The sequence below is a fragment of the Balaenoptera acutorostrata genome, chromosome 2 (genome assembly GCF_949987535.1).
Source record: "Balaenoptera acutorostrata chromosome 2, mBalAcu1.1, whole genome shotgun sequence".
Lineage (NCBI taxonomy): Eukaryota > Metazoa > Chordata > Mammalia > Artiodactyla > Balaenopteridae > Balaenoptera > Balaenoptera acutorostrata.
Window position 1 is genome coordinate 124,065,037 of NC_080065.1, and position 13,788 is coordinate 124,078,824.

Here is a 13,788-nt window from a genome sequence, read left to right on the forward strand (position 1 = left end):
TCTTTTATCTCCACATATACAGAAGATGAGTTTTGTAACACTGGCCTAATCCATTATTATTTTTTTTTTTTTTAATTTTATTATTTATTTATTTATTTTTGGCTGTGTTGGGTCTTCGGTTCGTGCGAGGGCTTTCTCTAGTTGCGGCAAGTGGGGGCCACTCTTCATCGCGGTGCGCGGGCCTTTCACTATCGCGGCCCCTCCCATTGCGGGGCACAGGCTCCAGACGCGCAGGCTCAGTATGTGGCTCACGGACCCAGCTGCTCCGCGGCATGTGGGATCTTCCCGGACCAGGGCTCGAACCCGTGTCTCCTGCATTAGCAGGCAGATTCTCAACCACTGCGCCACCAGGGAAGCCCTGGCCTAATCCATTATTAACAGCAGCTATTTTAGGCAATTGAATTAAAGTTATAAAAGAATTTTTATGTAGTTTAGGTTCCAAGACATCTATAAAGAAAGTTCAATCTGTAATAGAACACATAAGATCAAGCTTTTATTTTTAAAGCAGTCTCTTTAAACTGGTGACTCAGATGACGTTTTATTCAGTTTTCCCAAAGATGAATATCATGCTGTGGCACCTTCCATCTTCATGAAATAAAATGTGGCATACTACAGGGATTTGTCATTTTTATTCTCCTTGGAATTTTTTATGTACCTGCAGCAGGTTTCAGGAGACAGTTCCCACTTTTCCATTCGGGCATTAGCTACACTATATTGGAGTACATTACACAGTGTCACTTCACTCAAGTCTGATTGAACAGAGCTTGCCCCAGTGAAGTGTAGGAAGTATTATGTCAGGTGATGTCTCTGTACCCGGGGTTGGTGACAATTAGCAGGTTTCATTTTATATGGAATGCCTGGTAACCCACCAACCTGACTTCCTTCTGATAGGAGAAAAGAGAAATAGAGGATGACCCTGAAAGAAAACTAAGGTAGCAGTAAATCAAAATAAGATGTCCCTTTGTTTAGGTTGGACATTTACATTCCAGTGATAATGCAGTCTCATTGCACAGGGTAAAAATCAGTCAGTTAACCTCACTCGGATTTTCATTCAGGTTTGGAAAACAGTTGGCTATTGGATAGGTCCAAGGATCTGTGTGTGAGGTCCCTATTTGGGGAGGGCGTAGGACTGACAAAAGCAGAGATTTGCTCTTTATGAAGACCCATTTAATAATTAATTCTTAAGGATGCAGGAGCCTTTTCTGAATGCTTTCATTTAAAGGGCCAGAATTTTAATTTATTCTTGATCAGAATGTTATAGCGAAAGCAACCCTGAACTAGGACTTGAGCCTGAACTTGGGTTCCAGAAACAAAGAAAGGTCTTTAGATATCACTTAAAATCTAACCTTTTATCTAATAGATGAGGAACTGAGAGAATCAGTGAATTGCCCAAGGTCACACAGACAGTGTTAGCTTCTGTTCTACAGCCTCCAGTTTTACTTGGTATGCTTTTTAGAAATCACCCACATGATTTCAGACTAAATGGTCAATCAGTACAGTTTTTCAAATGCTTACAGACAACTCTGGCTCATATACCCGCTTCCTCCTGTCTCAACCTTACTCTTTAAGGTACACAATTAGTGAAATTATATCAGCTATCTTTTCAGATCTCCTGGATTATATCCTCTCTCTATGTGAGGGGCTTTTGGTTTCTAAGGTTCCCCACCTCAGCTCCCCAGCTGTCAGGAGAGGAGGTACCCAGGCTTCCTTAGGTGATGAGGATTTAATTGTAGGCTAGTTGGAAGAAGTACAGGCATTGTCTCAATACCCATAGAACCAGAGTTCTGGCAGAACAAGTTAGGTGGCTCCTCCTCCTTGGTCAGGCCCCAGCAGGACCTGGCTGTAGTGGCTTGTTATCAGGCTTCTGACGTTCCCCTCTGCACTGACTCTGCCCTTTCCATAGCTCAGCTTCTTTTTGTCTGCTTCTCTAATTCTTCTATTGCAATAGTTCCTACATTTCAGTAGGCATCAGAATTACTGGGAAGCTCTTTAAGCATACCAACCCAAGAGATTTAGGTCCTGTAGGTCTGAGGTGGGTCAAGTAATGTGCATGTTTAACAAGTTCCACAGGAGATTCTGATAGGGGTGGGGATTAAGGACCACACCTTGCTTAGAAACACCCCAAGTATCATGGTGTCTTCTGGTCACCACATTTTTTCATTACACATCCTATTAGAAAAATATTTGAGGGACTTCCCTGGAAGTCCAGTGGTTAAGACTCCACACTTCCACTGCAGGGGGCTCGGGTTCAATCCCTGGTAAAGGAACTAAGATCCTGCATGCTGTATGGTGTGGCCAAAAAATTAAAAAAAAAAAAATTGAGCACACACCTCCATTATGTGTATATTTATGTATTTAGAAGCTATATATGCAGTACTATTATTAAACATATATAAAAATGGAAAAAATAAATATAAATACATTTGAATACTTTCTTCCTGTACTCTAATGTATCCCCAGGGCTGCTTGCACTACCCTTGCTACCTTTCTGTGTGGCTTGAAGTACACCATCGTTATGGAGTGACTTTATTGGGCAGAGTAAAGGCACAGAAAAGTAGCAGATTGTTTCAGGGGTCACTGGGTCAGCTCATAGGCCTTTGGTTTAGGTGCCAATTCTTTGTTTTATTGAACTAGCGGTTGGGGTAGGGGTGGGAGTGGTGACTGTGTGTGTGGCATGATGTAAAGAAAGCTGGTTCACCTAGAAGGAGCCCTGTGACCCCCTTCTTCAGGGGAAAGGGAGAATCTGTGAGCATGATAGCTGCCATGGGTCTCATGAACACTTGTCTTTCACTGTAGACTAATGAACTGTTTCTAAGCCTGTCAAAGTGCAAACGTGACTCCACGGAGGCTGTGGATGAGGCTACCCTGTGTGTGCCCTCTGCAGTTTTCCATGACTTCCCAGAAGGAAGTCTGGTTTATTCTGGGCTGTTGTGCCAGGATGTGTGTGTTTGTGTGTGTGTGTATGGTGCTTGCCCACTTCTCTATCATTCCATTTATAGCACAGCTCCCTGGCCTAAGCTGGGGAGGTTGCTCTCAGGATTAAAGAGGCTTCACTTTTCCTGATGCATAATTTGTAGTTCTTTGATATTGCTGTCTCTCCCTAGGGCACTATTTTGTGAGTGGAGCATCATTTCCATGAGTTAGAGCAACCACATTGGGACAAGCAGACCGAAGGCATTATCAGAGACCAGAGTCAGAACTGGACAAATCCCAGGCACATTTCAGAAATCAAGTGACTTATAATAAGTCATTTAAGTTGGAAGTGGGTTCCCCACAATCTTTTTTTCCAAATAATTTTCCTACCCTTACTTGGAGACTTTTTGCGTCTTCAGCTTTCTTATGTTACCTTAGGTATTTGAGTGCTGGTGTTCTATACTCTCAAAGGCCGTGGAGAGTGGGCCACTGTTTTGAGCTCTGCAGAGGAGAGAGGGACGGGTGCTTCTTGGATTCAGGGCCGTTAGCAGCCGTGCATATGTGTCTATTTCCTGATTGATAGGGATATTTGAAAATAAATTATTTAGAATTTCATTGTTTTTCACTTAGCTTTATATTATTGAAAATCTCTAGGCTGGAAACACCATTTTTTCTGTCACTTTGCGTTTTTCCAGTCGGCAGGTGTGCTTGCCATTTTTGTGTTCTGCTTTTTATGCTTAGAGTTATCTTTTCTAAAAATATATACTTGTCAACCTGGTCTCATATACTTGTCATTTTTAATGGCGGTCTATATAATCTTATTCTTTCTTGAGATTCATAAGTTGATTCCACTTAATTCTCTTTGCTTCTACTATTTTGCAGGTTATGTGGAGAGATTTGCTGCATTTCTAAAGAATCTCAGAAAACAAGCTTCATTTCAGAACCTAAACCAGCATTTGCTTTTCTTCACTTTGAGGGAGCACACAGGTATTGAATTCTCTGTCACTGGGCACACCAGGGTATTGAATTCTCTTCTCTGAAGTCCATGTCTGTGGGTCTGACTGGGCCACTTGATCAGCAAGAGGTCTCAGACACCAAACTGGGGAATAAATTAAACTGACAGAGTACTTGATATTTCCAAAGAGTCACTTAGGTTCTGTCTATTACTGCAGTGTTCAAAACGTAGACATAGTTCATTGCTGTGATTAAAGTGACTTTCACCATTAGCCTCTTTGTTCCTGTAAGATATAGCGGTAGGCTATAGCTGTTTCATCATTTGGGGGTGTAATGGTTAGCTAAAGCTATTTTTCTCAAAAGGGCCAGTTATAACTTTAGTTTTTCTCCAAAACTTCAGCTTTAGCGGGAAAGAGCCATAAATTTTGTGACATATTTGCCTCCTTATCTGTCTTGGGAGTTATAGACTGCACATATAAGACAATTCATGTACCTCTGCATAATGAGGTGAGCTTTAAAAACCATCAGTCTTCACTTAACATGCAGGTGGTGTTGGGTGCCAGCTTTAGAAAAACTGATGTAGTTGCCAAGTTCATGAGTGTCATAAATCATTCATGCTAAAGTTAGCCCCGAATCATGCTGTCCTCTGAGGCAGACCAATTTCAAGGTGGTTGTTAAACACAAAAATGTGAGACGGGATGATTGTTTTTCAAAATCAAATGCACTTTTTATTTGAAGAGGAAAACCAAATTATCTTTCTTTTTTAAGTTGAAGTCAGTTTTCTAAGACCCTCCCTTCACCCTCAAAGAATCTATCAATAATAATACCTTTTCTTCTCTGATCCCTGAATTCTATTAGAAATACATCACAAAATATATAACTTGTACATTTGCAATCCAGACCATTAATGTGCTGAAAATGAGATTCAGATGTCTCAATAAATCTTGAGGCACATTATTAGGGGAAAACTCTATTAAAGTTTTTTGGGGTATTTTCTTCTTGTGCCATTATTTTACATGAAGTTGAAACTGCACAACGAAGATGGGACTCGAACCCAGCCAAAACCCAGATTGGGAGTTGAACCCACGGACTGGGACTCGAACCCACTGTCTTTTAATTAAGATTGCACAGCTGGTCTTAGGACTTAATGAAGCTCAGGTTCGTTTTGTCTCAGCATAGAAGGAATTCAGCAAGAGGCAAAGTGATAGGTAAGAAATGGATTTATTTAGAGAGATATAGATTTCATAGACAATGCGGTCCACCTCAAAAGGCAAGAGCAGCCCTGGGAGAAACACAGTCCACAGACAGAGAGAAGATGAGAGGCATGGAAATATGGGTTGGTTAGTTTTTATGGGCTGGATAATTTCATAGGCTAATGGGTGAGAGGATTATTCCAACTATTTTGGAGAAGGGGCAGAGATTTCCAGGAATTGGGCCACTGCACACTTTTTGGCCTTTTATGGTTGGCATCGGAACTGTCATGGCACCTGTGAGTGTGTCATTTAGCTTGCTGATATATTACAATGAGTGTATAATGAGGCCTAAGGTCTACTGGAAGTCAAATCTTCGCCATCTTGGACCTAACCGGTCCTAACCAGTGTTTGTCGTATCCTCAATGTCTACGTCTTTCTTTTAAAGGTTGTGCTCTGCCCCCTTCCCTCCTGTTTCAGAGTTACAATGGATAGTAGGCAGGCGTAGCCCTCTTCCACCCTGCCCAAGTCTTCAGGGCTAAAGAGGGGGAAGTAGTAGGGCCTAAAGAGAAGTGACCCCTGGGACAGAAAGCTTGAAGCTGAGCAGTGTGATGTGCCCCTCTAAGTCATCAGGCTTTATCCAGGTTCCTGGAAGATGGGTTTTAAACTGAAGTGTTTTATCTGAAAGTTGCTCATTTGATGGATGAAGAAGACTATAAGGTTGGATATCATTGAGGAAGGAAAACATGCTAGTATTTTCAGTGAGAAGTCTTCAAAGAGAAAAACAGAGAAAAATGAAGTTTTGCCTGAGGCTATTAGGTTCTCAGTGGGTAGTTAAGTGTCTGTATCCCTTTGTGTAGTCTCCAGCACAGGGCCATACGCCAGCTGACATGTGACTTCTCTTTGGTGTATCTCAGAAGTTCTTTTGAGGTCAATGTGTTGATCATATGGGTAGCCTTGGTTAAAGATTGTAGGGGCCAATTCCAGGCAGAACATCTTTTTCACTGAGCGTAATCTCCCACTCCCCCACTGCAAACTCAGTATTTCTTTATGCCTCCATGCCTTGTATATACCTTTCCCACTATTTGACATGCTCTTCTATTTCTTATCTAAATGTCGAGCTCCTACTTATCCAGTAAAACCCTCTTAAATCTCACCTTCTCTCTAAAGCCTTCTCTGGCTTCCTGAGACGGAGCTTGTCACTTGATCCTCTGCGCTTCTAGAACATTTATTCACAGTCTTGTTATGACACACACATGGGAGTTAATCAGCATATTCATCCCTCCCACTAGACTGTGAGCATTTAGCATCTAAGGACAAGAACAGAGTTTTATTAATGTAGGTATTGCTAGTACCCACCATATCTGACACCAAGTGGAAACTCAATGAAAAATCTCACCCTTTTTTAAAAAATTACCCTCTCCACCAGAGCACTAACATAAAGCCTTGGGAGAGAACAAAGCTTTTTAAAGTTATATTTCACCATAATTTGTGAATGCTAAGACTAACTCACAAAGTGTTTACTTGAGTCCCCTATAAAGATGCCTAAGGGTAGAGAGCGACAGAGGCAGGGAGAAATTTCCTGCGTTCTCACTGTGTCCTGGGATTTTCTGTAGATTCTGGGCAGAGTAAGTTCTGTTCCTTCTTCCTGCATAATATCTCTGGGACTTGTATGCCTTTGTCTTCTCGTTGCAGTCATTCTGATCTAGGTGACATCTTTCCACACTTGAACTGTAGAAATTATAGCAGGTATGACTCTCAGTTTATAAATTCAGGTGTAAGGGAAGTATCACATTTATTTATAAGCTTAAATAAAGGTAAACTCCAGTTGTATGCTCCTATCCCATCTGACTGGTGGGAAATTTAACCTCATTTATATTTCATCTTCAGACCTGAATTGTGCTTCCAGTATCTTATATTTTGCCATGAGATTGGAAGGGGCTTTGAGTTGCTGGTTATTGCTGAGACACCTGCTGTCCCATTATTTGCACCATCCCTTCAGGTCCAGGGCCTGAGTGTCTGATCTTCTTCCTTGACTCACAGAAACCTTCTGTGAGGCTGTGAATCCTGCAGCCTAGAGTCCTGTCTCCTAGTTGTATCATGGGGCCAGTCTTCTCTAGGGTTGTGTTCCCTCCTCAGGTGCCGCCAAGGAGCAAGGCCTGGGTCCCCCTGTGGTAGGTCCTACAAACCCATCTTCATCTACAACCCAGGGGAATCTCTTTCTAGTCGGCCTGGAGCACTTCCCTGCATTATGCTGCTCTGAGGCTAGTTTATCTTGCTCTTTTATAGTAATCTTAATGGTCTTTTAAATCCCAAACCCCTATCACTACAACCAAAACTTTTATTTCCTTTATCTTAAATTTCCATGGAAGGTTAAGGGAAATATCTGTCATCCAGTTCTTTCAGCAAAAAAAGAAAAGAAAAATTTTAAATCGTGTCATATGCTGATCTCCTAACTGGCTTCCTTGCCACTTTTTCCCCTCTCTTCTCCATTCAAATTATTTTGTACGTTCCAATCAGAATAGTTGTTCTAAATCTCTTGCCCAGAAACCCTCAGGGACTTCTCATTGTCTCTAGAATAAAATCAAAGCTCCAAGCTCCTTAGTCTACCATTAGGGCTTTTCATGATTTTCCTCACCTTTGAAATGCGACTTCCCATTGCTCCTTTGTCAGAGACCCCTGGCCTAACCCTGTTCCTCTAACCCCACACTGTCCCACCTCCTCACCACACCCGACTGATGTGACACCCAGAACAAGTGCCAGCTTCTTCAGAAAGCTTGGTGGTTAGCCCACTCCACAGTGATCTAGTCCTCCATAAACCTAGTCCTCTTCCGTAAAGCCATTTGGTACCTGAGGCTATGGTTTATCATCTGGTGCCTGTTTCTGCCTTTCTCATCTAGATTTGTGAGCCTCTCAAGTACCGAGACCTCTACTTTCTTGTATCCTGAGCCACCACAGGGCTCTTCATAGTATGGGGTGCTCACTAAATGCTGATTAATGAATATCATGACATGGACACATGGATCCTACCTAAGCACACCCAGCCCTGCCATATAGTGAGAAGCAGGAAAATGAAGGGGAAAAGGGGCCAGGTTTCATTACCGCCATAAAAATAATGAGTGTTTCATTGTTGTCTACCATCAAGGAATAGCCTCCTTGCTTGCCTCCAGCACCAGAAGAAGCATTTGCCCTAACAATGACAAACAAATTCCACTATCAGAGTAAGTGGTCCAGAGCTCCTCTGGGTGGTGGGCACTCTGGCTTTGCCATCCTTTGGCTTTTCCACAGGCTGCCCTTCACAATAGGTTTCTCTGTCATGAATGCAAACTAGCCAATCACTCTTGAACAAACCAACCTCCCTGACACCTGCTCAAAGTAATTCTTCTCTCACCAAGCTATGGTTAATAAACACAAATGATCGCCATTCACTTCTCCTTGGCCAATCCTGTGAGGACGTCTTCACACAAATAGGCAGGTTGACCAGAGAGGCAGCTCCAGCTCATACTCTGGGGAAATGGAGAGTTTCCTGCCTCAGCCCTTGGGGCTTCAAGAGTACTTCACTTGCTGCTTTTACCAGCTTCCTGTGGACAACACCCCTGCCCCATGCCAAGTCCTTTCTGGCCTTCATGCATGTTGATCTAGTGATAGGGAACAGGCAGAGGGGATTCCAGCATCATCCCAGTGGTTTGACTGGATAACCTTAAAATTCCTTCCAGTACTTCAAATCTTTGATCCTATAATTTTCACTTGCATTGCTTTTAATCAACACTTAAAATCTCCAGCTTTCTGCTGATCCCTTCAACCTCCTCACCTCGGCCCCTTTTCCACTTGATTGATTCATTCTAGCCATTCAGGCCTTCTCTCAGTTCCTTCATTGTGTTGCTTCTGCCTTCCGACATGTCCTTTCTGCTCCCTAGGTCCCTCTTCTCACCACCAGCCATTTGTCTAACCCTACCTTAGCCTTCAGGTCCCCCCATTTCTTTTTTTTTAAATTTATTTATTTTTGGCTGAGTTGGGTCTTTGTTGCTGCACGTGGGCTTTCTCCAGTTGTGGCAAGCAGGGGCTACACTTCGTTGTGGTGCGTGGGCTTCTCATTGTGGTGGCTTCTCTTGTTGTGGAGCACGGGCTCTAGGTGCGCAGGCTTCAGTAGTTGTGGCACGTGGGCTTAGTAGTTGTGGCTCGTGGGCTTAGTTGTTCCGCAGCATGTGGGATCTTCCCAGACCAGGGCTCGAACCCGTGTCCCCTGCATTGGCAGGTGGATTCTTAACCACTGTGCCACCAGGGAAGTCCTGGGTCCCCCCATATTTTAATGTCACTTCTGTAAGCAAGCTTCTTTAACCCCCAAACTAGATTAGATTCCTAATGCCCAGACCCGTCCTGCATATTATCTTCAACAGCGTTTTGTGCACTTGTATTCATTAAACTACCTTTTAGTAAAAATGTGTTTGGTGTTTATCTTCTCCAGTATTTTGAAAGCTCCATGTGCACGGGGACTGTGTCTGTTCTGTTCACATTTTTATTGCCAGAACCTAGCCCAATGCCTGACACCTAGTAGCCATTCAGTAAACGTTCATCAACTGGCCAACTCTGCTTCCCACTTCAATCATGCATTTCCCCTGCTGTTCATTGACGTATTGGTTTACTGCTGCTTTTCTGCTGCTTATGCGTTTATACTTATCTGTTTGATGTTAGCTGTCTTAAGTTGCACTTTCCTGGAGGGCAGAGAATCCATGTATATAATTTTCTTTGTATAGTGCTTTGTACGTGGGTGTATGTGGCAGTAAGTGTTACCATGGAAGGGACTCTGAAACTGTCGTGGTGACTTATGACTCCCCGTGTTACCCCTGGGAATGCCCAAGGTGCAAGAGGCAGGATATGGGGCAGGAATGTAACAGCACAGGAGGTTTTAGGACACTGTTAAAAGTAGCTTCGCTCAAAACTAGTAATACTGCAGGGTAACAGGAGGAAAGAATAGAGGATGCTTTGGGAAATTAAGAAAAACAGGGAGAAGTGGCAGAGCTTAAATCCATAGGCCTCATTTTCCACAAGGACATTAGAGTGCTATTAAGCCAAGGAGAACCATTAGCTCTGACAACAGCTCCTCTTGTTATGACCCCTTTGGTGGTATTTTTATTACTTTTTAAAATAAAGGTTGAGGATTAACTTTTACAGTTGTAACTAGAACAATGATAAGCAGGACTCATGGGGTGTAATCATAAAAAAAAAGAACTTTGTTTTTGGCTCCCACTGTTCCTTTAAACTTGCTCAGTAGTGATGGTCCTAACTCCATTCCTGGACAAATGCTTTTCTTGCAGGCATTAGGAAGCCCTCTAGTCGCTTTATGTAATAAAATGTGATCTCAGTTAGGTACTTAATATGTTCAGCCCAAGTATTGTCACTGTTTCCAAAGTTTTTCAGCTTTAAGCTATTTGTCCTCCTTCATCCTGGGTTTGCTATGAGTGAAAAGAGGGGTGTCGTCCTTCTTTCTTTTCTGAAGTTTCTGACCCTTCCAGGATTAGAGCAAGGAAGTATGAGAGAGCAGGAAGTATTGTACTTGTCTCATGTTGTTGAAGCTGGCTTTGTGTTCTCCAGGAATGGCCAATGTTTAAATTTAGCTTTCTCCTGGGGCACTTTTGTGGGTTCTTCAGAGATCTGTACTCCCCTCCATATACGCACACACACACTTGACCTGGGCAAGTACACTTTCCTCTGTCAGTTGCTTTCTTCCTCTATAGCCCCTAATAAATCAACACTCCACTTCCAGTTTCTCTGTGAGAAACCATTTTTTTGCTCACACAAGCTCTGAGACTATGGGCGATCCCAACATTGTTAAGCAGCTGCTAGCCCATACAATGGCTCCTACATTTCTTGGGCTGGAATCAGAAATTAGTCCATTCTGCTCCTCTAACTGCACGAGACACATATCAAGCTCTCTGAGGGTTCCCCTTGAAGCTCTTCTCACTAGGCTTGTGGTGAAATGCAGGCACCATTCTTTCTTTGGAGGGGGAACCCACAGCATACCAACGCTTCTCACCAAATAAATTTTTTTCCAAAAAATTTCTCTTAATTTCCAACAACTTCTTTATATGGGTGAAGATTTTAGCGTTTCATCACTGTTTTTCAACAGTTTTCTATGAAAACTTGCATCTTTGCTGACACCTCACTTTTGTATCACATGGATATGACATAGTGGAGCCTCTGTTGAAACTTCCAAATAGCACTGTGTACTTACTGTCGTTGAACAGGGATTTCAGGAACTAAGTAATTCATTTCTGTGTAAGGGCAGATAATATCATTTTCTCCTCTCTTCTGTTGAGGAAACTTAATTATCCTCATCTATAAAATGGACCCCCATCCTTTCCTTGCCTCGCTAAGCATAGGTAAATAAGAAATTGTGAGCATAAAGATGACTCTGGATGGACAGGCCCTGGGGAAATAATCTGCAAAGGAAGAATTTTTTACAAAAAAGGCAAGTAGAGATGAAGGGCTTGATGGAAAGAAGAAAAGAAAAGGCCCAATATCATCAGTGTTTTTCTAAACCCCATCCTAACCCCTCCTACCTCCACTTTGGTTTGGAGCTGTCTTCTTGTTATATTCAGGTCCCTATTATAGCCCCAAAACAATGGTTGCCCAGAGCAGAGACAGGTCCTGTTAGATCAATAATCCTTGGCTCCATGTTTTCCAGCTCTATCTGTGTCTGTGTCTGTAGGTTTAAGGTGGGAGGGGTAAATGTCATCACTTTTGACAAAATGTCTGAATATCTTTTCTCTATCATGACAAAAAGATATTTTGGTCTCCTGGTTCAGCACCAGAGCCTGCCTTACAAGGAGTTGAAAGGCTGCAACTCAGGGTTGCTGTCAAACCAGCAGATGGAGTAGCAGTCCTTCTCTGTGTACCTCTGGGCCCACCTGGGCAGGTGTGCTGGGTGATGCTAGGCCCAGCCCTGCGGGCAGAAGGGACAGGGAAATGAATACAAATGATTGTACCCCATTGTCATAGCTGTTGTTCAGTCTGCAGAGGAGTTTGGTAAAATATGATCCTGGGAAAGTTGCTTTCATGTGCCTCTCTGGAATCACTGCAGAAGCAATTGTAAGGAGGAGTGCTTGTATGCCTGAGATAGCTGTAGGGCATAAGAGAAGGAAAGCTACAGAGTTGATAGAATCAAGTCCTGGGCAGTGGGAGAATATGACACAATCCCCTCACCCCTCAAAAACCTTGGTGAGGACACAGGAATACAACCAGTGGCTCTTGATGGAAAAGGGCAGGCTTAAGAGGGAAGTTTGGACAATGAAGCTGAATTACCATCTGCCTAACTCCTTCTTCTCTGTCTGAATTGCAGGCACTGGAGTCCCTCTTACTAACGTCTGTAGATTGCCTAAGAAATTTACTCTGGGGCCAGTAGTAGAATTTAAGCTTCCCTGAGATTGCTTCTTCCTATTTTCTAAGAATCTACCACACAGCTAAATATTTGACAGCTCTTAATAAATTATGGAGGCATTAATGGCACTTTCATTGAGAACTTTCTTCTGCCCCTTTCAGGCCTACAGGACCCCGTCTGTGAAAGGGAGAGTCCTCCTACCTCCTCCCCTGTGAATGGAAAAAGGCTTCAGAATGGAAGATGGGCAGGCAGTGGATAGATTTCTACTTTCTGAGGGCAGGGCCTGTGTCTCTCCTCCCTGACTTCCCTTATCTAAATAACCCAAATCCAGAAGTAGGAGTGGATTGGGGGACTCAGGATAGCCTCCATAACCTACGGCCTAACCACTGCAGACAGCCCAGGAAGCCAGAGGGAAGGCGTCCCCCTGACTTGTCCTTTGCTCAATCCTGAACTGAGGGGAGTTGAAGGTGCTTGCGTTATTAGCTGCAGAGCAGGTGGCACAGTGTGCTCTTCATTGAAAATCAAGAGGTGTCTGGCAAGTCTCTTGGCCACAGGCCTCCCTGGAGCCCAGAGCTCTTTGAAGAGAAGAAATAGTTCTAGGAAAAAGGAAGCTGCTGCTCTTGATGAAAAAGTTGAGAGGGAAGAAAATGAGACTAACAAGGGCTGAAGAGAACTGTCTGAGGCTGAAGAGAATGTTAATGGCTCTGCTTTGGAGCTTCAAAGCTTGAGCTGGATAGGATTGCACACAGACGCCTCTGCTGTCACCTACAGAATACTTACCAAGGGCTGAGGCTTGCAAATAATCACATCCTGACTTTCCCAGGGCAAGAAGCAGTGCCTGCTGAGATGGAGAAAAGAGAAACTGTTGGGAGATCCCAGGCCCAGCTCAGCTAGTTGGGGTCTAACTGGTCTTTTCTGCATCAGACAACAAATGGGATTCCAGAAGAATTTAGGTGCAAGGGAAATGGCTCTCATTGAACAAATCTGGCCAACAGTTGTCTCGTAAACAGGGAAACTGTTTATGAAATGATAGCTGCTATGGATTGAATTTTGTCCCCCTAAAATGCGTATGTTAAAGCCCTAACCCCCAATGTGATGGTATTTGGAGAAGGGTCTTCGGGAGGTACTTAGGTTTAGATGAAGTTATAAGGGTGGGACTCTAATGATGGAATTAGTGTTCTTATAAGAGGAGACATCAGAGGGCTTGCTACCTACCCTACCTCACTATCCCATTCCCCCACACCATGTGGGCACACAGCAAGAAAGCGGCCATCTATAAGGCAGGAAGAAAGCCCATGTAAGAACTCAACCACACTGGTGCCCTGGCCTCAGACTTCCAGCCTCCAGAACTGT

General features: G+C 43.3%; 1 long non-coding RNA gene across 1 annotated transcript in view; it reads left to right on the plus strand.

The window, feature by feature from the left end:
• Positions 1 to 13,788, plus strand: part of LOC130707112 (uncharacterized) — a 78,239-nt gene that overhangs the window by 25,397 nt on the left and 39,054 nt on the right. The window contains exon 2 of the long non-coding RNA XR_009007122.1: positions 3,796 to 3,900. This is a non-coding gene — a long non-coding RNA (uncharacterized LOC130707112). The remainder of the gene's footprint in view (positions 1 to 3,795; positions 3,901 to 13,788) is intronic.